We start from the raw sequence: 24383 nt of genomic DNA, 5'->3' as shown, positions 1-24383 counted from the left end.
TAAATAATGCTATGTGCTGAAGATCAGCCTCACCCTATCCTTGCGTCTGTTGTCTCCTCCTCCCCCGAACAACCTCCCTAGGTTCCTCTTGTTTGACTCCTGTATGGCATCAGAAAACTCTACCGCTCTATACTTTCTGGTTTGGATATAGACACCCTGCCTTCAAAGGGTTGGTTCCACCACTAGTTATCACCCTGGCTCTATTGTGTAGTAAGAAGCATGATAGGAATCTCAGCTTTTTAGCAATTTCCCTCATGTTTTAGAGAGGCACGCTCATTATTATGGTATTATTCACAAGGTGAATGAAAGGTGTGTGGACCAAATAGAGAGGGGATAAGGAGTCTGGCTAAGGCTTTACTGAAGCTGCTAGCCATGGACCTATTTTATTGGGTACCATTGTTTCTAACATATACCAGAATTATTTGGTACAAATAAAGGTGCTCATTCTAAGCATGCCCTGTTGTTCTATAGGTAATTTAAGTGACAATTATGGAAAAGAGAGAAAGCCGTCTGTTGCTCATGTCAATTGGAGTCCATCCTAGATCAATATGTCTGTCCAAATACTACTTTGGGGTAACTGAAGCAGTGTAAAACTGGCTCGCTCCTTTGCTATCATTTTATCTTGGTTTTTTTTTTTTTAAATAGACTCATCAATTTCCTGCTTGACTTCCTTGGTAGGACCTGTTATTATCTACCTTTTCATCATTGAGCTAGAAATCACCTCCACTTTAACCATCAAGACTGCGATTAACTAAGAAAATTTTATCACCAAGGAATGTGATGTTTGGAACCAAAGAGCTTAGATCTGTGAAGAGTTTCAGGAACACATGTCATCTCATAGTATTTATGTCACTAGATGACATGGAGTGGATTTAAGAAGTGTGGTAAATGGTATACCCTCAGGAAATACGTTTTATTGACTTTCTGCTTTAGAGATTATATGAATCTTTGGGCTTTTCTTACATTGCTTTGTTAGCATTATTTTGCTCAAGTAATTAAAGTCACAGTTAAACGAATGTTTTAGCCAAACCGCACAAATCAATCCCAAAAGATGATTGGAATTCTATGGCTTCAATTTATACGATGTTTGCTGGAGTGCCTTATTCTGTTAAGAGGGGGAATTGGATCACGTAGCCCTCTGTGGAATTTTTATTTTGTTTAATTGTATTTTTACCAGAGCATTTTCTGTGCATAGTTTAAAATGGCAGAGTACTCAAAAGCATCAAACAAAAACCACAATTCCTTGTACTAAACATAACACTCATACCCCAGACTCCAGAAGAAACAACTTCCAATTCATTATCTGTTCTAATATAAACATAGCAGTTACCAAATAATAGTTTTATAAGCTCTTCTGCTTCTCGTATGGCTACTGAGAAGTCCAATGTCCTTCGGGTCCTTCATGTGAGGACCTGAACTTTTCTCCCTCCCTTTGGAAGCTTTCGGGATATTCCTTTTCTCTATTGCTTTGCGGTCTCACGTAGGATGTGACTTTGTGTGTGTGTGTCTTATTGTGTTGAACATTTTCCACAACTTTCACTGTGAAAACACATTCTTTAGTTCTGGAATTTTATTTTTTATGTAATTTTTAAATAATTTCTTCAGCTCCATTTTCCTCCTTTTTTCTCTTTCTGTAACTTATGTTGGTTGGACTAACTGTATTATCTAATTGTCTTGTCATTTCTCTCCTATTCTTTTGTCTGATTTTTATTCTTCTGTATGTGATATTTTCTCAACTTTATTGTCATCTTTCTAATGATTTTTGTCTGTAATATATTTTTTTTAATTTCCAAAGGCTTTTTGTTATTATTTTTGTTCCTTTTTTATAATAAACTGTTTCGTGTTGGGGACAAAATATCTTCTCACTTCTCTGAGTATATTGACTATAAATTTTCTCCTTTACTCTTTATTTTCCTTTTTTTTTTCTTTTTGAGGAAGATTAGCCCTGAGCTAACATCTGCTGCCAATCCTCCTCTTTTTGCTGAGGAAGACTGGCCCTGAGCTAACATCCGTGCCCATCTTCCTCTGCTTTATATGTGGGAAGCCTGCCACAGCATGGCTTGACAAGTGGTGCCATTTCAGCACCCAGGATCCAGGCAGGCAAACCCCTGGCCGCCGAAGCAGAACATGCAAACTTAACCGCTGTGCCACCAGGTTGTCCCCTCCATTTTCTTTTGTTCTGGTTTCTTCTTCTCATGTCAGAAAGTTTTGTCAAATACATCTTGATCTTTTGTTTACTGAGGTATCTCAGTGTCTAGAACAGTAGTTGACTCAACAAATATTTGTTGAATGAATAAATGAATGAATAGATGAATATTTGGCAGTCTTTCTTATTTAAAAAGGACGTACTGAAAATTAATAAGAATTCCTAGGAGCATGGATTGACCTTGTCAGCATCTGTTTTACTCTGGAGTGGTCACAGGGAGAGATGGACCTTCTGGTTTGATGACCTTCAGACATCAGTATCTGTGGACCTTTTCTCTTGAGCCTGTTCCTAAAAGGGGTCTCTAATCTCTGGCTTGATGGGAATAGGAAAAGGTAGTTCTGCCTTCTAGAATCTGTAGCCTGAGTTGGGAAAAGATGCTACAGGATCCCACTCTTCATTATCTAGACTTTTCCTTAATCCCAGTGTTTTCAGAATGTTGACTCACCCTGATTTGCCATACAGAGTCCATGTCCCTAAATTCAGTCTCTCTGTTTCAATTTCTCTAGGGAGGAAAGCCCCATTTCCTGCTGGGCTGAGGGAGGGGTATTTTCCTCTATGGGGGGAGGAGGGGCAAGGATATTTAGAGATTACCCTGCTTCTTATAAGCACTTTCCACTAAACAGTGTACACACCTCAGCACCGCTTCTCACCCCACTCTCAGAATGGGGTGATTTAGTATAGAAAATTAGAGGATGCTTAGTTACATTTGAATTTCAGAGAAACAGTGGAAGTTTTTTTCTAGAATAAGTATGTCCCATGCAATATTTGGGACATATTTATGCCAAAAAAATGTTATTTAATTTTCAAATTTCACTGAGTGTCTTCTCTTTCACCTGGCAACTCTACAGGAGGCACCTGCTGCCTTTGATGCCTAAGCTCTTCTTGAGTATTTGCTATGCATGCAATTGGGTTTTACTAGCTTTCTCCTCACCTGGCATCTGGATTTCAGCTTTCTCTACTCTGAAAGTCAGGCAGCGTTCATCCACACACTTTTCACCCTCCTAAAATACTGTTGATATAATTCACCTGCTTTCTTTTCCGTTCTGTTCTCTATGTGTTAGAGAATACATACCTTTTATTCACTTATGGTCTTTTGGTTGGAACTTTTGGAGAGAGTGGCAATTAACAAATATATTTCATGTGACAAGTTTAGCTAGATGTCTTTGTGATTATTTTAAAACTTTGAGACTTAGTTTCCAAGATATTCCTCCACATAATATTTGGCAATTTTCTAGAATAATTGTCTAGGAAAGAATGAATAAACAGAACTAACATTTTATTACTCCATGATATTTCTTTTAGCTTTAAATGCAAATTGTAAAATAACTAAAACCTATAGAAAACTTTTGTTTTCATATCCAACTAAACTACTTAAGGTGAAAAATTAAATATTTTGACTTGACAAAGTTGTTTAAACAGATTTGATATGGATCACTAAATTATATGATGCACGTGTGTGGAAAATAGAAATAGTTTTGATACGCATGCTTCTTGTCACACAAATAAGGATGCAATCAGTAGTTTCAAACCTAAACAATAAAGTCAGGATTGATTTTACACTGTCAAAGGAATCTTTAACAGAAATAGATTTTCATATATTTGCACGTAGCAAACTCAAATATACATGAGCATCCTTAGTAAATTAAATGGATTGTTTTCTTTGTCTTGAGGAGACATTACAGTACATGCTCCAGAAGATAAATGAAGAGAGTTGAAATCCAGCCCAAGAGTGAGCATTTGTCAAATCAAAATTGAAGGCAGCAGGCAGTAAATTGGATTTTCTTTTACAATAACATGTAGTTCACCTTCTATCACTGTAACAAATATTATAAAATATACTTTATGACATCACATCTTTCATCTACTTTTGTTGCTGAAATTTTGAGAATAAGATGGGGCTTTATTGTTGCTATACCACAATTCACTGTTAGGTGTGCAAAGTGTGTTTCCTTAAGGATGTGTTTTTCCACAGAGAAAATATTAGCCATCAATTGTCATCTCGGATGTGGAATCAATAGCATTCTCAGTTCTCAGCTCAGCTTCAAAGGAGTCTCTGAACTGTGGAGTGAGCCGGCTGGAGGTGCTAGTCGTCTTTCGGAGCCCAGCTGTTCTCAACGGCAGGGAAGGACATGAATTGGCAATTTCATTGTATCTTTTTTTCCAGATGCTAAACAATAAAAGTAAGAATGAGGAACATAATAACACTACCTCTTTCATCAAATTTCAGAAAGTGTCTCCTAACTCTGGTGATGTGTAAGAATACATTACAAATAATTAAAAAAGTACTTTCCACAGGAATTTTGTAAAATTTATATCGTAATTTTTTGGTATTTGATAAACAGATGCTAAACAATTTCTGGTCAGTGACTGAAAGCATCTGCTGATTCTCACCTCCTCTTCAAGAGACAGAAATGCAGCTCCCCTGAGACAGCATTCTTAAGCTAATGTGAGGTATTTGACACAAAGTGTTCTAGAAATTGAAATAGCATCCAGTACTAAAAACTAAAAATACAATTTTTTGGGAACGATTTGCCTTTGTAAAGAGAAAGCATTAGTATATCTGTTGAGTTTCTACTATGCTTCAAAGTCTAATCTGCTAATTTTAGAACGGTTCATTTCATGCAACTCTCGCAATCCTCCACACGTGGTGAGGACTTTCACTGCCGTTTCCCAGACCAGAACAATGGTGTGTAGAGAGGTAATTAGCCTTTCAATGTTTAGCAGTAAGAAGTGCTGCAGAAGGGATTTGAGCCAAGGTAGACTGATTTGAAGTCCGTGCTGGTCCACTACAGTGCACTGAGTCACACGTAGAACATGGTTCAATCACTCATCCATTCATCCATTTTTGAAAGGACAAGTACTTAGAAGAATTTAAACACCCACTTGCCTGGTGATTGATAAGGATATTTTTGTATTTATCTGAAAGCTTTGGGGGGATTATTTGTCATGATTGGAATATTGAGATGTTTTAAATGATCTTGAAGAGATTAAATTTATCTATTTACTGAGGAGCTAAGTCATAACATGGAGGAGATATAGGTAGATAGAGGGATAGATAGATGGGGAGATACGTAGATATAGATACAGAGGAAGAGAGGTGGCATTTGGAGTGACTGTGATGAGCACTCGGGGGACAGATGTGTTCATGAAAGGAAATCACCCATATGGTGCCTCTTCCAGAGACTTCAGTAAAGACTCAAATTACTTTATAGTATTAATTACTTTTAACATTGCTTTTGAATATGACACCATTAGGTGACTAACCATAAGGAGGCACAGATTTTATTAGGGTAATATTAAGTGTTTATTAGATACCAAGCATAGTTCTAGATGTTAGGAATACGAAGATGAAAAAAACAACATAATCTCTGCCTTCATGAAGATTTCAGATTAGTAAGGGAGGCATAATAAACAAATAGTCAGGCAAATAACAGAGTCTCAATTTTTCTAAGAGTTATTGAAGCAAAATGCAGTACATTTTAAGTAAAGATGATGGGAGGAGGGATATTTTAGGTTAAGGAGGCAAAGGCCACATTTAGGAAATGACATTTAAGCACAAAACTGAAAGAGTATAAAGGCAAGAGCATTCTGGGCAGAGGAAGAAACGAGACTGCTTAGGCAGGTAGGAGTCAAAGCCAGCAAAGCCTAGAATTGAAATGTTAACACCCTATCCTCCTCTTCCACCTACTGTGTGCCAAGCACTGCTCCAGGTGCTAGGAATCTAACATTGAATGTTACAGAGTCCCTGCCCCGATGGGGCTTCTATTCCAGGAGAAAAAAATAGCCAAGAAAATAAATACATATATATGCATACTGGGGGCTAAGTGGTATAAAGAAAGTCACAGCCAAGCAATGGACTGGACTGGAGCAGGGGTGAGGCCAAGTTATAGCCAATAAGCTGAATGGGGCCCAAGGCCTGATTTTGCACAGCCTGCCAAGTAAGAATTCTTTCTATACTTTAAAAGTATTGTAAAATAAGCAAAAAAATATGCAACAGAGACTGTATGTGGTCTGTGTGGGGATCAGAAATTGCCACTCCAAAGTGTGTCTCTCTGGTGTGATTATTTTTAAGAACAAAGACTCAAAAACTTTCACCTTCCCCCTAACTGCCTAAATGAACTTAATATAGAAGACCTGTCTCAGGAAGGAGCCATACTAGAAGATAACTGAAGTAAAACATAAACTACGTGGGAGAGACAGGGAGGAACCCAGCAAGGCCCGTTTGATCAAAGTCCTCCCTGTGTGCCATTGTTTTTGCAAGGTATGACAAACATTCGTTGGCCAAATATTTGCTTTTCCATCTCCATGTGAATTGCCTCTCTCCCCTTTGAGGTTCCAAACCACTATCCCCAACATCCTCCTTTGTCTTTAGCTGAAGATGGTATTTAAGGTGGTGGCTTCAGCCATTTTGGTGAGTTAGTTTTCCTGGGTTTCTCCCATGTATACATATTATTCAACTTATTTGATTTTCTCCTGTTATTCTGTTTCATGCTAATTTAATTCTTACTTCAGCAGAGGCACCTTGAGAGTAGAGGAATAGTTCTTGCTCCCCTACGCCTGTGATAACTAAAATATTCACTACTTCACCCCTTACAGAAAATGTTTACCAACATGAGCCCTGGATTGGAGAGAGGCAGGGGGTGCTATTTTTGATTGCATGGTGAGGGAAGTCCTCCTGATTTCTGAACAAAGATCTCTCGAAGGTGAGAGAGTATGCTTTCTCCTACCTGGGGTGATCTGTAATAGAGACAGAGAGAACAGAAAGTGCAAGCCTGAGATGAAAACAGGGCTGTGTGCACTAGAAAAGCTAATAAACCAATGATATTGGAGCAATGAGTGATAAATGATTTCGGAGAAGAAGCCAAGAGTAATATTATGTTGGGCTTTATCAGGATTTTGGATATTATTACAAGTGTGATGGGAAGCCTTTGGATGGCTGACAACAGGGAAGTCATATGATCGAATTAAATTGTTAGATGAATAGCTGTGTAGAAAGGAGGTTCTGGGGCCAGGGTGGCAGCACGGAGACTGGCCAAGCAGCTGTTATGATTGTGGAGAGAGAGGTGATGATGGCTTGCCGTAAGGTGGGAATAGAGGAAGAGACAGGAGAGAAGTGGTTGTATTCAGGATATATGATTTAATCAGACCAGATAGAATTTTATTATAAATTAAATGTAGTAAGTATCAAAGGTGTTTTTCTGTGAAGGGGGACAGAAAAATATGGCAGTGGCTGTAAGAAGACATGTGATCATGGGTATTTTATTTTATCACTTAATGCGATTAAGCATCTTTGAGAGCTGGTGAGAATAATTCTGTACAGAAGAGAAGAAAATCCATTTGAAGGAGGGGAGATAATTGTTAAGAGTTGAATTCTTCAGTAGGCTGGAGGAGATAGGACTCGTTGAAAAATTGGTGAAGTTTATCTTAAGTAACAGCACAGGCAGCACATCTGTTTTAATTGAAGAGAAGGCAGAATGCTTATGTGCGTGTGCTTATTGATAGTGGGAAGATGAAGAAGGTAACATTGATTACTTTAATTCTGTGAATTTCTAAGCAAGGTCATTAGCTGAATGAGGGGGAGCAAGTAGTGTTAGTGGTAAAAGGCAAGGGAAAAAATGTGAAATGCATAGCTTGGAAAGAGGGAGAGTGAATTTGCTAGCAGCATAGAATGGGATTACTGTAACGATATAAGGAATATTATTCAGAGCTAACATAGCAGAACACTTGCTGCCCAGCAAAATTTAAATTTGCATCCCTAACACTCTAAAACTACCTTTCCAGTAGTCATTAGCTTCATGTAGCTATTGGGTACTTGAAATGTAACTAGCATGAGTTATTTGTGTGCAAGTGGGTGTGTGCACGCCCATGTGTGTTATGGGCATGGAGGATCCCAGGCATATTGTGTGTATGTTACATTATATTCTCAATTGTATATATGAGACTATTTCGCACCAGAGTAAAACTTGAGAGACAAAGTGTGAGGGGGCACATATACACACGGTACATAGAAAGGGAGATAAATTTGCACTATTATATCTATCGAGTGCTTACCATGTGTCAGGGGTTTTATGAGTGGCATGTTTCATTTAATCCTCACAAAACTCTTAAGATAGACATTGTTAGTAACCTCTTTAAAAAGCTCAAGGAAATTACAATTAAGGAGCATAGCAGCAGCAAAGTGGCAGATCCAAGATTCAAAACCAGTCTGTCCTTCCCAAGGACTATATGCTTTTCAACTAGAACACGCTGCAAAATTCTTTTCCATAAAGGCAAAACTAAAATGTTTCTAGAAGCAGAGCCTCCCACACTCCCAGGGTTCTTCATCCATCAGGAGTGTTGGTCTCGCTTGGAGGCCCCAAAGTCAAGCCTGCATTACCCAATCCCACTTTTTCCTGTGACCTTTATTAAAAAGTTAAGAAAATACGAGAGCCGATTTCAGAGTTGTCTTTGGATACATGTGCAAAACAAATGAACAGCATGGAGGGTGGAGGGGAAAAGTCTTGTTAGGACCATTCCCATCCCTTGGGTGTGGGCTTTCTTGGGTGACTGGGTCATGAACTGGGCCAGGCGCCCACACTGAGCTCAAAACAACTGTGCTTTGAAGTTGTGTATTTTCGGGATCTTTCCTTTCTTCCTTTATAGGCTTACAGGGAAGAAAATCTGTTAGATGACATGCAACCTGCCCTTTCAGAGCTCCTCAAGGACCCCGGGGATTTTGCAGCCATCTGGAATTTGCTGTCATGCTGTGATTTCTGCAGGTTTGTTTAACTTTTAATCTCTCCAGTCACATCTTTTATTATTCTCTCTATGCATAATTTTTGCATTATATAGTCTTTTTTTTTAAACAGTGGGCTGAAATTGCTCAATTTAATCACAAATGCGACTCCGAAAGGATTCAATGTCTTGAAAGTTATTTCCCTCCTTTCTCACATTTTTTTAAAAAAATGTTTGGGCTGCAGCAGATTTGTTGCTCAGAAATTAAATCCTGTCCTCCAAAGGAACGCAGTGTAGAGCAGAGTTCAATGAGGGCTACATGCCTTCAGGATTCATTATTAGCAGCCAGGATAACTTTAATTTCTCTATTTATTTACTAGCTGTATTTTCCTAGGTGTTAACACCCTTGGATTTTAGCTGTTTCTCATGTTCCTAAATCTTAGAATGTTAAGATCAGAAAAAGAATTGCTGATTATATAATTATGGACAGGATACCTACCCTAAAAATTAGTTTGCTAAAGGTTAATTCACTACCAGGTAACCTGTTGGCTTAAAACTCAAATGTTTTTGAATACTGTGGCGCCTTTTTTCCTCTTTTCTTCATAATAATCTTAATTCGAAGGGCACTTTCCAGTTTCTTCACAGAGGTTCCAGTAGTCCCTTGACCACCATTTGGGGGTCTGTATGCAGTGCTGTTCTCTACATCTTACACGTGTAGCTTTGCTGAACCCCATGTACCTACTTGCATAACTAACTCATCATCTTTTCTGCAACCATGGTACGTTTGTCCAAGTTCTATACCCAAGCATCTCACTGTTTTATTTGTTTGCACGCTGGTTCTTTCAGAATTATGTTCATATCATCACAATACTATTCCCAGAGATGGTTACTGACCTATAACACAAGCCATAAGTAGACTCCTGCTCCAGACTGAATTGATTATCTAAAGTCACCACTCTGCTGTCCATCTGACTTACATATGGCATTTCTCATGTCTAGGAATCATGTTCTTTCCTATCTGTAAGCTATTGCCAGCTTTGATCCAACTGAATGTCCCACTCCTTTCTTGGTTACTTTGATTTGTATTTCAATCACTCAGACAGAGAACACCCTCATCATGGCAGATGGTAGGTTTTTCAGCTTTGCTACTATCCTGTCTCTGTATTCCCATTCAGTTATTCATTCATCAATTATCCTAAAATGCCTACTATGCACTGAGCACTGTGATACAAAGATGAAGACCACACAATTTATACAACCATTAAAAAATAAAAAGGAGGAGCCAGCCTGGTGGTGTAGTGGTTAAGTTCACATGCTCTGCTTTGGTGGCCCAGGGTTTGCCAGTTCAGACCCCAGACGTGGACCTACGTACCACTCATCAAGCCATGCTGTGGTGGCATCCTACATACAAAATGGAGGAAGATTGGCACAGATGTTAGCTCAGTGACAATATTCCTCACAAAAAATAAACAAATAAAATTTTAAAAAATAAAAAGTAGAAAACATATAATTTTGCGATAAAGATTCAAAAAAGTCAAAACCATAAAGGAAAAACTTGATAGGAGCTGGCCTGGTGGCATAGTGGTTGAGTTCACATGCTCTGCTTTGGTGGCCCGGGGTTCCCCAGTTCGGATTCTGGGTGCAGACCTACATATCGGTCTTCAAGCCCATGCTGAGGTGGTGTCCCACATAGAAAAACCAGAAGGATCTATAATTAGGATATACAACTATGTACTGCGGCTTTAGGGAGAAGGAAAAGAAAGAGAGAAAGAGGAAGATTGTATTGTATCAACTTTAAAAAATATTTTCTATGACCCCAAAACTCCAAACCTATTATCAAACCAGTTAAAGGACAAGTGAAAGACTGGGGAAAATATTTATATCAAATATATGATTTGTTTTAAAAAAATAAAAAGAGAAATATACAAATAAATAAGAAAAGGATCAATAATTTAGTAAATATGAGTAAGGAGTATAAACAGGTGGTTTAAAGAAGACAGTATACAAATGCTTGAAAAGATACTTTCACTTATTCATTCATCAAGTATTTATTAGTTGTTTATTATGTGTTAGGAACTGTGAAAACACTTGACATATACTTGTGAAAAAACAACAAAAATTCATGCTGTCTTATGGGGAGGTAAAAATAAATTATCAAAAACTAAAAACGGAAAAATGAACTAAGAACACAATGAGGGAGATTTCTTCAGCAGAGAAAAGAACTAATGCAAACAAGCTAAGCCCAGTTCTACTATTACTCTTAGAAACACCAATTAAAACGATGAGATTCACTTTTCACCTGTCACATTGCAGTAGAGGAAAAATATCAAAGTTTGGGGAGTGTAATGGGTTAAACTGTATACCCCAGAATATATCTTGAAGTTGTAGGAAAGGAAGAAGTTTCCTCTACCCTTCTAGGTTCTTGTGGCTGGTCTATTAATTAAACTGATGTAAGACAGATTAACAGGAAAAGAACAAATTTAATTACGTGTGTACGGGAGCCCCACAAAGACAACAGGGACAAGTAGGGCAATTAAGGCTCATGTCATCCTGAGCTAAGGAATGGCATAGAGGCCTGGGGCTTCACGAGGGGAGAAGGGTAATTCACAGGATTATAAGAAGAGCAGATGTTTGGTAAAGAGAAGTTGGCCCTGCCATACCAATAGGTCATTAAGATAAAAAGTTATCTCTGGTAATAGCTCTCTTTCTGGGCCAGGTCCCTTATCTAAATTCTTTCAGTAGTTAAGGGAGAGGTAAAAGTTTTTCTTAAGTCTGCTGGGTCTTGATGGCTTTCAGCTCAAAATAATCTGCATGCCAAAATGGCACCATTTTGAGGAGGTTTGCTCTGAACCCCTTCAAATTCTTAACCCTCAGAACTTCAGAATACGACCTTATCTGGAAATACAGTCTTTACGGAGGTAGTCAAGTAAAATGATGTCATTAGGTCTAATCCAATAAGACTCATGTCCTTATGAAAAAGAGAAACTGGGACACAGAAACAAACATGCACAGAGGGAAGATGTGAAGACAGACAAGGAGAAGATGGCCATGTGGTGGGACTGAGGCATTTATAAGCCAAAGAATGCCAAGGATTGCTAGCAAACACCAGAAGCTAGAAGAGCGAAAGATTCTCCCTAAAGCTTTCACCACGAATATGACAGTGCCAATATCTTAATTTTGGACTTACAGCCTCCAGAAATGTGAGACAATATATTTATACTGTCTTAAGCTACCCGTTTTTTGATATTTTGTTAAAATAGGTCTAGGAAACTAATACAGTGAGTTTGGAGATATTGGCACAGTATTAAAAGGAGTCTATTCAAAGAAAACAGCTACAATATAGCTCGATAAATGCCAAGATAAAGGCAAATAAGCTCTCATGGCAATCATGCAAAGGGCACCTGATCCATGTAGGTTGGACAGAGAAAGCTTCTTTCAGGATATGGAGACTTAGCAGAAACTCAAAGGCTGAACTGGAATTATCTGGTTTAAGAAGGGGTTGAGTATTTCCCAGGCAGAGAGGCTGCAGTGGGAAAGTCATGGAGACCAGAGAGCACCGGGTCTCTGGGACTACAATGATGTAAGCCTTGGTGGAACTGTCAAAAGGTGAGGGTGATGTAGGCAGAGGTTAGTCTAAGGCAAACTATGTAGTTGACAATCATTCTAAGCAATCAGGAGGAGGCAACAAAGGAATTTAAGGCAGGAAGCGACATGAATGACATCCTAGCTCTTCTCCATGACCAAGTCCATTTAAGAGGTTAAACTTTTACCCAGGGCTGCCCTCCTCAAGACCACTCAGGGCAAACATGAACGGGAAGCTGAAATCCCACCTGTGTCCTACCTCTTAAGCCACACACTTGATGTGTTTCTGTGTGAATCTGGAAGAAGTGACACCTTTTTATCATTTCTCTATTCAGAGAGGAACTTGAAAAAGAGAATGGTTGTCTGGGTACAAAAGGCTTGTAAGTGTACAGGTGGTTTACCCTGGTGATCATGTGGCTGACTGGGAGCAGTGGCTCCCTGCCACTGCCTAGCATCATGAGAGAGTTATTGTACCACGTATCGCTAGCCCAGGCAAAGATCAACATTCAAAATTGGAAGTATGGCTTCTATTGAATGAGTATTGCTTTTGCACCATCGTAAAGTTGAAAAATCAAAAGTCAAACTGTCATAAGTCAGGGACCGTCTGTATATCTTGGTGTGTATGCAGAGTCTCTCTAGGATATATTTCTTCTAGTGGACTTGGTGTATGTATATCTTTGATTTATCAAATAATGCCTGTATTTCTGACTTAGACACTCCCACCATCAGTATCATCATGTCTCATGTTTCCCACCATCACTGATACTTGGAATTGTCAGACTTTAAAAATAGCCAATCAAAGTGTGTCAAGGCATTTCATTGTCATTTTAGTTTGTATTTCTGTAATTACTAGTGAAGTTTAGCACTGTTTCATATGTTTATGGCTATTTGGGTAATCCTGTTTGTGAACTACTTTTTTGAGATTTTCCCAGTGTTTTAAAGATTATTCTGTCTTCTTTTTGTCAAAGTGGAATAAAAAGCTAAATGTGAAAAGCAATGCTATTAAATTTTTAGAAGAGAACGTAGAAGCATATCCTTCTGATCTAAGGGAAAAGAAGGACTTCTTAAACCATACTGTAGGGGAGGAAGACATTTCCTCTACCCTCTCTGGGTTCTTCTGGCCGGAGAACGAATTAAATTCACATGAGACAGAATAACAGGAGAAAATTAAACAAAGCTTTATAACATGTATACGTGGGAGAGGCTCAGGGAAGCTGAGCAACTCGCCAAAACGGCTGAAGCCCCCAACTTAAATATCATATCCAGCTAAAGACAAAGGAGGATGTTGGGGGTGGGGGGAGTCAGTTACAGGAGGTTACCAGACAAGCACAGTAAACAAATGCAGATTTAAGTCCCTGCCTTTGGCATTGATTAAGAGTTTCTAGAGATAAGGTTATCCCCCCTTCTTCCTGGTATAGATAGGGAGACACCTTTACAGATGGAGATTTCCTTTACAATGTAAATGTCTCTTAACAAAGGGTAAGTAAATTCTACTTTTCAGTTGCTTTCCTGTCTGAAGTTTGTTAAAAGTAACCAGCCCCAAATAATCCTCATGCCAAAAAGACATATCTTGGGGTGGCCAATTCCAGGCCCCCACAATACACAAAATATTCAATGTAAAGGAAAAGATTGATATGTTAAACTTAAAATTAGAATTTTACCAAAGTCACCCAAAGGATCATAAAAAGATGATTGCACAAGATGATGTTCATAACTAATGTAACTGAAATAAATTAAAAATTCCCACTTTTAGTAGTTTAATGGGTTAGCTCCAATCAATTGAAACATATCAAGTTCAAAGAAATGCTAGATTTCTTGGAATGGGAGAAGGAGAAAGAGGGGAAGGAGATGAGGGCTGTGACTCTAGCTGATGACTCTCATGCAAATGAGACCAGCAGAATAAAAATTATTTTATAAGATTCCCCAGGTTCTTTTGTTTGTTTTTCTGTTAGACAATTGGTTTTAGTCTTTACTTCTCTAGTTATCCAGGAAAGTCCCTGCCCCTTTTGGGGGAGGAGATGAGCAATTTATTAGGAAAGCTTTGCTTCAACTTTCATAAAGCTAGTGCACAAAAGTTTCTCTTTTCCTTTTTAAAAAAAATCAAGTTACTAATCTCTTTCTTTAGTTTGCACGCATTTTGAGTCATAGTTGGAAATATTTCCCCATTATCTATGTTTTTCTTTAGTGCTTGTGTGATTTATATTTTATATTTAGATTTCAGAAATGTATCCTGGCATATGGTAGAGAATGAATCTCACTTTATTTTGTTTCCTATACAAATATCCAGGCGTCCTAGCACCACTCATTAAATTGTTTTAATTATGAATATTTTCTAACATGACTAATAGGGCTGTTTAGCGCTTGATGTTCCTCAGAAGCCAAACTCCCTGGTTGTCATTGCCTTTGGGCCCATAGACTTAGCCCTGCTCATTTTCATTTCATTGCTATTCTATAAAGATGGTGTGGTAGGTGCTATGGACTGAATGTTATGTCCCCCTGAAATTCGTGTCAAAGCTCTGATCCCTCATGTGATGGTATTTGGAGGTGGGGCCTTTGGGAGGTAATTAAGTCACGAGGGTAGAGCCCTCATGATGGTATTAGTGCCATTATAAGTAGGACATGAAAGAAATGATCTCTCTTTGCCATGTGAAGATACACTAAGAAGGAAGCCATTTACAGATCAGGAAAAGGGCCCTCACCAAGGACCCAACCATGCTAGCACCCTGATCTCAGTCTTCCAGCCTCCAGAATCATGAGAAATGAGTGTTTGCTGTTTAAGCCACCTAGTCTAGGGTATTGTTATAGCAGTCTGAACTGACTAAGACAGCAGACAAAATAATAGCCCACAAAACATGTCCACATCCTACGCCCTGGAATTTTCTAAAATGCTATAATATATGGCAAAGGGGAGTTAAAGTTGCAGATATTATTAAGGTTGATAATCAGCTGACTTTACCATCAGGAAATTATCCTAAATTTTCTGAGTGGTCACAATGTAATCACAAGGGTCCTTAAAAGTGGAAGAGGGAGGCAGAGGAGAAGGTCAGAGGGACGTGATATGAGAAGGACTCAACCCACTGTTGCTGGATTTGAAGCCAGAAGAAGAGATCATGAGCCAAGAAATTCAGACAGCCTCTAGAAGTCTGGAAAAGCAAGGAAACAGATTTTCCCCTAGGACATCCAGAAAGAAACACAGTATTCCTGACACCTAGATTTCAGGCCAATTTGTGTTGGACTTTTAACATACAGAAAAATAAAAAATAAACTTATGTTGTTTTAAGCAATTAAACTGTGCTGATTTGTGACCATAGCAACAGAAAACTAATAGAGATAGTCATTACTTTTGAGCTGGATATCTCTGTTTTCTCCCTTTATAGTTCCTATATCATTGCCATGTTTTGGGGAAAGAGGGAATTCTTCACACACAAGTTCCTTGACCACTCTAGCTTGGGAAAGTGCTGATCTTTCTTTACTACATCTTAGCAGCCAGGAGATATGTAACTAGGGTGTTGGTTTCCTCTGATGGACTCCCTTCTGTAATTGATTATGAAGTTGGCCTCTTCACTTCTGTGTATCTGGTGTTAGGGGGCAATACACCCCCTCACCTTTAACTTTGCTTTTGCTTTCAGGCTCGCACATTTATTTTCAGACATATTCTTTAGATTTTTTTTTCTTTTGAATTCACTCTTACTAAGAAATATAAATTCAGTCACTTCTAAGTGAGCAAAACATTTCCGCTTTTCATAAATAATCTTGCCAACCTTTACTTGCCTGAGTTGTAAATAGCACAGGTGGTGGCCGGCCCCATGGCCGAGTGGTTAAGTTCACGCGCTCCTCTTAGGCGGCCCAGGGTTTTGCCGGTTTGGATCCTGGGCGCGGACATGGCACTGCTCATCAGGCCATGCTGAGGCGGCGTCCCACATGCTACAACTAGAAGAACCCACAACTGAAATATACAACTATATATACCGGGGGGATTTGGGGAGAAAAAAGCAGGAAAAAAAAAAAAAAAAGATTGGCAACAGTTGTTAGCTCAGGTGCCAATCTTAAAAAAAAAAAAAAAAAGAAATAGCACAGGAGGTGTGTTCTAATCAGGCTAACGAGGAATCCAAACAACCGTTCAGTCTATCGTGGTCCTGCCAGGACCCATTTCAGTATAGCTCATGTTCCATATTCAGCGTTTATCACTTCCCTTAAAGTTTCATCTTTAAAATTTATGTTGCATGTTCCCTTGAGGCACAGGTAATTCCTGCATCTCCAACCACAGTAATTGTGCTATGTTAAACTCTCCTAATGATATTTTAATACATTTTTAATATTCCTATTTTTTGCCCCTTAAATATGTCCATCGTCTATGTCACCACTTTGCAAAGCTGCCTCAGTCTGCAAGGGGTTGTTCACCAATTGCTCTCATTACAGACTCTGCGCATTAACAATGTGGCTCCAGACACTTTACTGGATCTGAGATCCCTCTGGACGAATCACTCCACCCGACTCTCTTCATTTTTCTTTGGGTATTAATTACTCTCTTGGCTCTAGCAATGCCTAAAACATCTTTCTTTTGAAATTTTCTCTTCAAAAGCAGCTAGACTCTAGTTCATTTCTTTTTCTCTTTCATTTCTGTCCACCGTGTTCTCTAAGATCTCAAACATTCTCCTAAGGAATTCTCTCTCTTCTTCCAGTTTAACAAGCTTGTTTTCCTTTATAATTCTTTCACACCCACACTGCTTCACACTTCTTCTGTTTTGAAGGTAAAACTAAAGAAACCTGTCTTTAAAGTAAATTCAGTTATTCTTTGATTTCATATGAAGATCTGATTTATGGACAGTCTACCAGGCACACATGTTTCAAATTCTCTTACAGCCCTTGGCTTGCAATACCTTCAAGCCATACTGTACCCAAGAGGATGGCATGTTCCTTTCATAGTTAGGACCTCTGTTCTTTTATCACGTTTTCTTTTTTGAACTTTTGAGAACCATTATAGATGGTATCACAGTCCAGTTCTCTGAGATCTACGCCTGAGGGTAGAGCATATCTGATGAGCACATTCAGAGCCAGCTGAGATCCACGTGGCAGGGAGGAAATACTTCGTCATGGGCCAGCTCTGTGAATCCTACAGTTTAGTCCACACATTTAGTCCACACAGTTTAGTTTCCTCACTTGGCCATGAATGGAGTGAAAGCAACAGAAAGGAAAGAATAAATTTAGACAGTGAACCTAATGCCTCTTACTAATCATAGCACCTTTTATTTAAAGGCATGGACACTATTAATTCATAGTACATTTTATTTCAAGAAACAAATCCATGTAGAATTTAGGTTGTGTATGTACCTGGCAGCCTACCTTGCTGAAAAATACAGTAAAAAACAACAGAAAATCATTCTCCTCACCAACAGGTAAAAAGCCAGGCACCAAAGAAACAGAAATTAATTAGAAGTTGGGAGGACTGAGTATAAGAGTGTGTTCACATCAGAAAAATGACATGTGCCAAGTTGCTGAGTGTGAAGCAGCATAATTTGCCCAAAACAATGAGGCAAGGCTGTGTTGTAGATTTCATGTCAGGAAATAAGGTGAGAGTACAGAGAGACAACAGCAGAGGAAATATCCCAGGGGCCTTATAAATCATGTTAAAGCATTTGTTCTTTACTCCAACGTCAATAGGATGGCCACTGAAATATTTTAAACCAGGAAGGAATATAAAATGCTCACTTTAGAAAAATCACTCAGGCTGCCTCATGAGGAATGGACTGAACACATATAATCCACGAGTGAGGAAGAGTCACTCAGGAAATGTCAGAGTCGCCCAGGCAAGAGACGACTGTGATCAAGTATTAAACACATGTAGTAGGGATGGAAAATAAGTGGATAAATTCGAGAGATATTAAGTGGATGGAACGCACAGGATCTGAGAAAGTGCTGGCTCATCACGGACTGACTCACACTGCACTGTGACGGTTTCCATCCTTGTCACTTGCTAGACTGAAAGCTATGTGACAGCAAAGGAGCAGGTGGCAACAGACAGTTTTGTCTGAATGAAATTGAAAAGCAGAAATAATGTAAAAGAAGACAGTGAGCGAGGTAGAAGGAAGGAGCTTGTTGTCGGAGTGTGCAATGTTTATGATTTCAGAGATGGGACATTTATTTCTGATAAATTCTACTTTATGAGCCTGGTTATGGTTTATTGATATCGACTGTAGTTGACAATTGTTAGAGTTAAGAGGTTAAGTAATTTTGAGGTTGTTTTGCTGGATAAGGCATACACCTTGATAGGCATACATGTGTATGTCTTTTATGGTAATGGCAAGAATTAGGGTGAGATGGGAAATTTCTAGTTCATCACACAGATCCTCAGTGAATGAACAGTGAAACTGAGAGAGGGTGAGTTGGCAGCAATGAAGAGTACTCCAGTACACTCAGTGCTGGAAATAAAGATTCACAATATTGGAAAGAAAGATCACGAAAGAAGTGGAAATTTTCATATGAAGTGGAAAGTAATGGTATAAAAATGACAATGAACATTGAAGCATCAGACCATGATATATGATCTTGGAAGAATAAACAGTCAGTAGACCACAGAATTTCTGGGGAAAGGTTTTCCTCAGTGTAGAACTAGATATCAGATAGAACCTTAGTGTTTTTTCAACTAAAACTCTGAAAATTGCAGATGTTGCTGAGATGAATGAAGGACCGCCAATAAACTAACAGGGTTACTTAGATTAGCAAAATGCTTATAGACTGGAACAGTTAAGAGGCATGAAAATGTGATGAAAAGGAGATATGGTGCTGGACCATAGAGAATGTTCCTAAAAACAGTTCATATCCCCAGGGAATACTTCTTGCTGGATTTATCTAAAAATATTTCGAGTATAAACTCTGAATTGAAGCACTTCCAAGAGCAATAAAATACATATGGATATTTGTATTAGTGGATGTGTATATGAAACTACAGATTAAAAAAGTCCAAGTTTCTTCTGTCGGCACTCAAGCAGAAACTGCCAGACACACAGACAAGCACACATCCAAACACAGAGAGGAAGAAATGATGCACAAGTACTGTGGAACGAGGAACGCTGTTTTCTCCTTATTCAAGTTCTTTGAATAATTACTTCAAGAACATTTAACAAAATGAGAAATATGAGTTCAGTTTCAACTTTTCATTAGGCATGTAGTTCTCCTGGTGTTATTTTGGTCGTTTGAATATAGTTTACCTACGCAAATCAAGAAAACAGTCCTTCTAGCAACAATCTAGGGATACACTCGCTCATTTCTATTTTTGTACCATTTCTGATGATAGCTGATGTCAAGCTTACTTTAGTTTAGAGAGAACCCAAGACAGAGTCTATTTCAGCAAGCAAATGAACTGGCTTCATTGGTATGTGTCAAACTGTGCCTCTTCTAAATGACTTCTAAAAACTGGTTCATTAACTTGTTTTTGGAAATTGTGTGCTGAATGATGTGACATCAGTGACTTAGAACAGCTCACTTGGTTCATTTGCGTATCATCAGGGGAAGCTGAATCGTATTGAAATGGCTTTTCAACTATGCTCAGGGCTCAGTATGTGAATGTGTGTGTATGTGTGAACACATTCATTTGAATTTTGCCAATATCTTGAGTCAATGGTATTGCCTTTCTTCTTATTTATGATTTTCTGATACAGTTATTTTTGGTGGACTATAGTGATATAAATAGCAGCAATTCCTGGAGTGTGGAAAATAAGAGGAAGATGACGTGACTAAGTATTGTCGACCCAAATAATCCATAACCAACCTATAAACCAAAATTGGGGTGAGTTTACTGTGAGCCAGAGTGAGGATTACAACCCGGGAAGGCCTTAGAAGGTGTTCTGGAGAAGTGTGGGTTCCAGTACAGTCTTAGAGCTTTTTAGAACAAACAACATACATTAAACACACTCAGGATACATTTCTATCAACATTTCAAAGAAGCATTCAGTTGCAAATTACCAGGTCAACAGGACCTCCATGTCCGGAAAGGGACCAATAGAGCCTTACTAAGAGGGTGCAGGAGGGGAGGTCTGCATTCCTATCCTAAGAGAGTGCATTCTTTACTTTGATGGTTAAGCAGATGTAAAACGTATGCTTGATAGGCCATAACTCAGGCTTTTTAGTTCAAGCCCCATCAGTTTTGAACTCGAATAGTTACCCACATACCTCAATATGTGAAAATCTCTTGTCAGTAGGTCATGAGCAGGATCGTTTAATACAACATTCTTGAGGGGGCTCAACAGATTAAGGCCAGAATCATACTTTTGATACAACCTTGGGTTTTATTCATGAATAAAATGAGTGCTGTGGTCTGAATGTCTGTGTCCCTCTAAAATTCCTATGTTGAAATCCTAATCCCCAAGGTGATGGTTTCAGGAGGTGAGGCCTTTGAGAGGTGATTAGGCTGCCCTCATGGTTGAGATTAGTGTCCTTACAAAACAGGCCCCACAGAGCTCTCTAGCCCTTGGCCAGGGGAGGGCACAGTGAGAAAGCACACTCTCACTAAACACTGAATCGGGCACTTTGACCTTGGACTCCCCAGCCTCCAAAACTGGGAAGGGATTGACTCCCATGATTGTGGAGACCAAGAAGTCCCCAAATCTACCATCAGCAAGCTGGAGACGCAGGAAAGTTGGCGGTGTAATTCCAGTCTGAGTCCAAAGGCCTGGGAACTAGAGTAGCTGACGGTGTGTCAGTCCAAGGGCGACAGAAGACTGAAATCTCAGCTCAGTCCGACAGGCAGAAGGGGATAAATTCTTTTCTGTTCTAATCAGGCCCTTAAGGAATTGGATGATGTCCCCTCCTCTCGTTGGAGAAGACAGTCTACTTTACTGAGTCCACGGATTCAAATGCTTATGTCATCCTCAAGTCCTCACAGACACCCCCAGAAAGAACATTTAATCTGGGCACCCCAAGGGCCAGCCAAATTAACACAGGACATCAATCATCACAGACAGTTTCTGCATTATTTGCTAAATAGATATGCTTAACTGTCATCTTCACTTTAGAATGTGGCTTTTAACATTATAAAGTATCTTTTTTGGTCTCATTCAATGCTTTTTGGCTTGAAGCCTACCTTGGTATCAGATTTGCAAGCTCTGTTTTCTTTCTGGTAATCTTTATGCATTTTGTTATTTTCGGCCTATTTGAATCACTGTATTTGAAGTATGTCTCTTGTACACAGCATAGACTTAGATTTTGTTTTATGAGCCAATACTAAAATCTTTTCCTTTAAATAGGCAGGTTAAGCCCATTCCTATTTGTTGCTATGATTCTTATATTTTTTGGTTTCAATTCTGTCAGATTATTTTATGTTGTAACTACTGTTTGTATGATTTTGTGTTTACTGTGTTTCTTATCTATTTCGTTGTCTGGGGTTTTTTTCATTCCAATTTCTTTAGGTTTTTAGGAAGATTTGCCTTTCTATTTTAGTAGTTGCTTTTGTATTCATAGAATTTGTGGATGCTTAAACCACTTTTCTCTTAGTTAACCTTTTACTTTCTGAACACTTTAAATGATAGTCCTTGAATCCCATCCATTCTGCTGTACTGCAGTCAATTTACCTTATTTTACTGTCCCTTTTTTCCTCCTCTTATCTTATTTGTTGCATTATTTCCTCTTTGTCAAAATAAATAAAAGTGCTATTAATGTTGACAGGCTGTTTTGTAATCCATGAACCCTCCCTTGTTTTAATCTCAGCTTTGCAATAAAGGAAATCAAATGCTTATGCATCAGCCCTTCCACGTTCTTGACTCAGTCATCGTTTGGTTGGTTGAAGAGCATCCTCTAGTAGATTCCTTGGAAACATTTGTAAGGTATTCCCTGGTTTCTGGCACATTCAAGACTGTTTCCCTATGCCCTGAAAACTTGAAGGATAGCTTGGTTAGAACTTTCTTTAAGTTTTTTGGTTTTCACTTTATTTCCTTAAGTTTCTTGAAAATTCTGCTCCACGTTGCCTTTTATTGCATGTTTTTAGAAGAAGAATGAAAGAGGATTCAGATTCTTTTGTGTTTGCAATCAGTTTCATCTCTTTGCCTGAGGCCCTATGGATTTTTTCTTCACCTTTAAAGTCATAATTTCACTAGCACGTATCTTAGAGTTGTTTATTCCTGACCAATTTCCCCCGGTAACTGGTAGGCTCTTCCAAAGGGAGATTCACATTGTCTTTTATTTCTGGAATTTTTTCTTGAATTACTCTTTTAACTATTATTTCTATTGCATTATTTTGATGTTCTTCTTCAGAGTCACCATTTTGTGTGTGTTCAAACCTCACCTGCTCGTCTTCCTTCACAACCATTTTTTCCTGGGATCATTTTGTTTCTTTCTTTATCTCATTTTCATTTTCTTGGCTGATTTCCTATTCTTCCAAGTCATTTTTATTACGTTTTCATTTGAATCTGTTCTCCCTTGGGAACCTTGTAATATTGTCTCTGTTTCTCATATGATTTTGCCTTTTTCTTGTATTATTTTCATAAGTTCATTCAAGTCTTGTTTCAATTGCTCCTGGGTTTTTACCCATCTTTTCTTAATTTTTATATTTTTGATTAAAAGTTCTTTTTTTTCATATTCTTTTTTGATTTTAAAGATTGGCATCTGAGCTAACATCTGTTACCAATCTTCCTTTTTTTTTGCTTCTTCTTCTCCCCAAAGCCCCCCAGTACCTAGCTGTATATGCTAGCTGTAGATCCTTCTGATTGTGCTATGTGGGATGCTGCCCCAGCATGGCTTGATGGATGGTTCCATGTCCAAGCCCAGGATCTGAACCGGCGAAACCCAGGGCTACCGTAGTGGGACACGAGAACTTAACCACTTGGCCTGGCCGGCCCCTTTTTTCATATTCCTAAATATTCTCCAGATCTTATTTGAGATAGTTATTTCATCTTGGAATGTTGTGTTATAGTTATCTTTAGCTCTATTGATGGCATTTTGCTAAGATTTTTCATCAACAGAAAAACTTTCATTCATATTTTTCAACTTTTTTGCCGTATTGTTGGTTAACGGACGTGGTCTGCTTTTTTCTACTCCTATTCATTTTGAGCTCAGGGTTTCCAGTTTGGGAGTGCTCATTTCTATCAGCTCAATGCTCTGACGTGCAGGTTCTTTATGGAGAGTGTTGTTGCTAGTAGGAGGGGATGAGAAAGGGCTGGTGGATCTGATTTCTCTTTCATTTCTGCAAGATCTCTAATTTCCCCCTCTTTACCTTCATTGCCTCCTCTTTAAGAAGCACAGCTTTTTTTCCTACTCGCCTCTTTGCATCTCATCCTTTTCCAGAGGCAGCACTTCACGACTGCCGCTTCCAGTCTGGCACTTTCATGCGCCCTTTAGCCAGTTCTGTGAACCACAAGACTTAATCTGTGTTCACTCCTAGTTTTCCATTTCATGTTGTGGTGGTTTTGTCTGTCCTTCCTCTCTGCTCTATTTCACTGAGTTTTTATGAGTTGAAATAAACCAATCTTTAAGTTTTTTCTGTGCAATTTTCCTGATTATATTAGCCCACAAAAGATTGAAGCATATGGTAACGAAGCCGGGTACCTGAGGGTTACTGTAGATATTAAGCCAATGAACTGTTTTCCTGTTTAACTTAAGGGGTGACTCAGGAATCTCAGGAGTCGTGAGTTTGTTTTCTAGAGGATTTGTGAACTGTTTTGCAGAAGAATGAGAATGCCTTCAGGGAGGTTGTGATCATCGGATGGCCGGCCCTCTGCAAGATGAAAGCCCAGAAGCCAGATAGCCCAGGGGATTGTTGGGAGGGTGACCCCTGTGTTTCGCTCCTCCTGCCAAACCCCTTAGCTCCATAAACGCCCCCTGCTTTCTGTTCCTGGAGAGGCGGATTTGAGCAAAGCCAGGCTCCCACCTACTAATTTTGGCCAATTCGAAT

General features: G+C 38.9%; 1 long non-coding RNA gene across 2 annotated transcripts in view; it reads right to left on the bottom strand.

The window, feature by feature from the left end:
* LOC139041461 (uncharacterized) overlaps positions 1 to 24383 on the bottom strand; it is a 95639-nt gene that overhangs the window by 54579 nt on the left and 16677 nt on the right. Inside the window, exon 3 of one of the 2 annotated variants that reach the window (XR_011496647.1) lies at positions 3242 to 4373. The exons of the other annotated variant lie outside the window; for it this stretch is intronic. This is a non-coding gene — a long non-coding RNA (uncharacterized lncRNA). Of the gene's footprint in view, positions 1 to 3241; positions 4374 to 24383 lie in introns of those variants that run through there. 2 annotated transcript variants of the gene reach the window in all.

This window comes from Equus asinus, chromosome 21 (genome assembly GCF_041296235.1).
Source record: "Equus asinus isolate D_3611 breed Donkey chromosome 21, EquAss-T2T_v2, whole genome shotgun sequence".
Classification (NCBI taxonomy): domain Eukaryota; kingdom Metazoa; phylum Chordata; class Mammalia; order Perissodactyla; family Equidae; genus Equus; species Equus asinus.
Note: the sequence above shows the minus strand (reverse complement) of the source record. Positions and strands in the feature narration are given on the sequence as shown.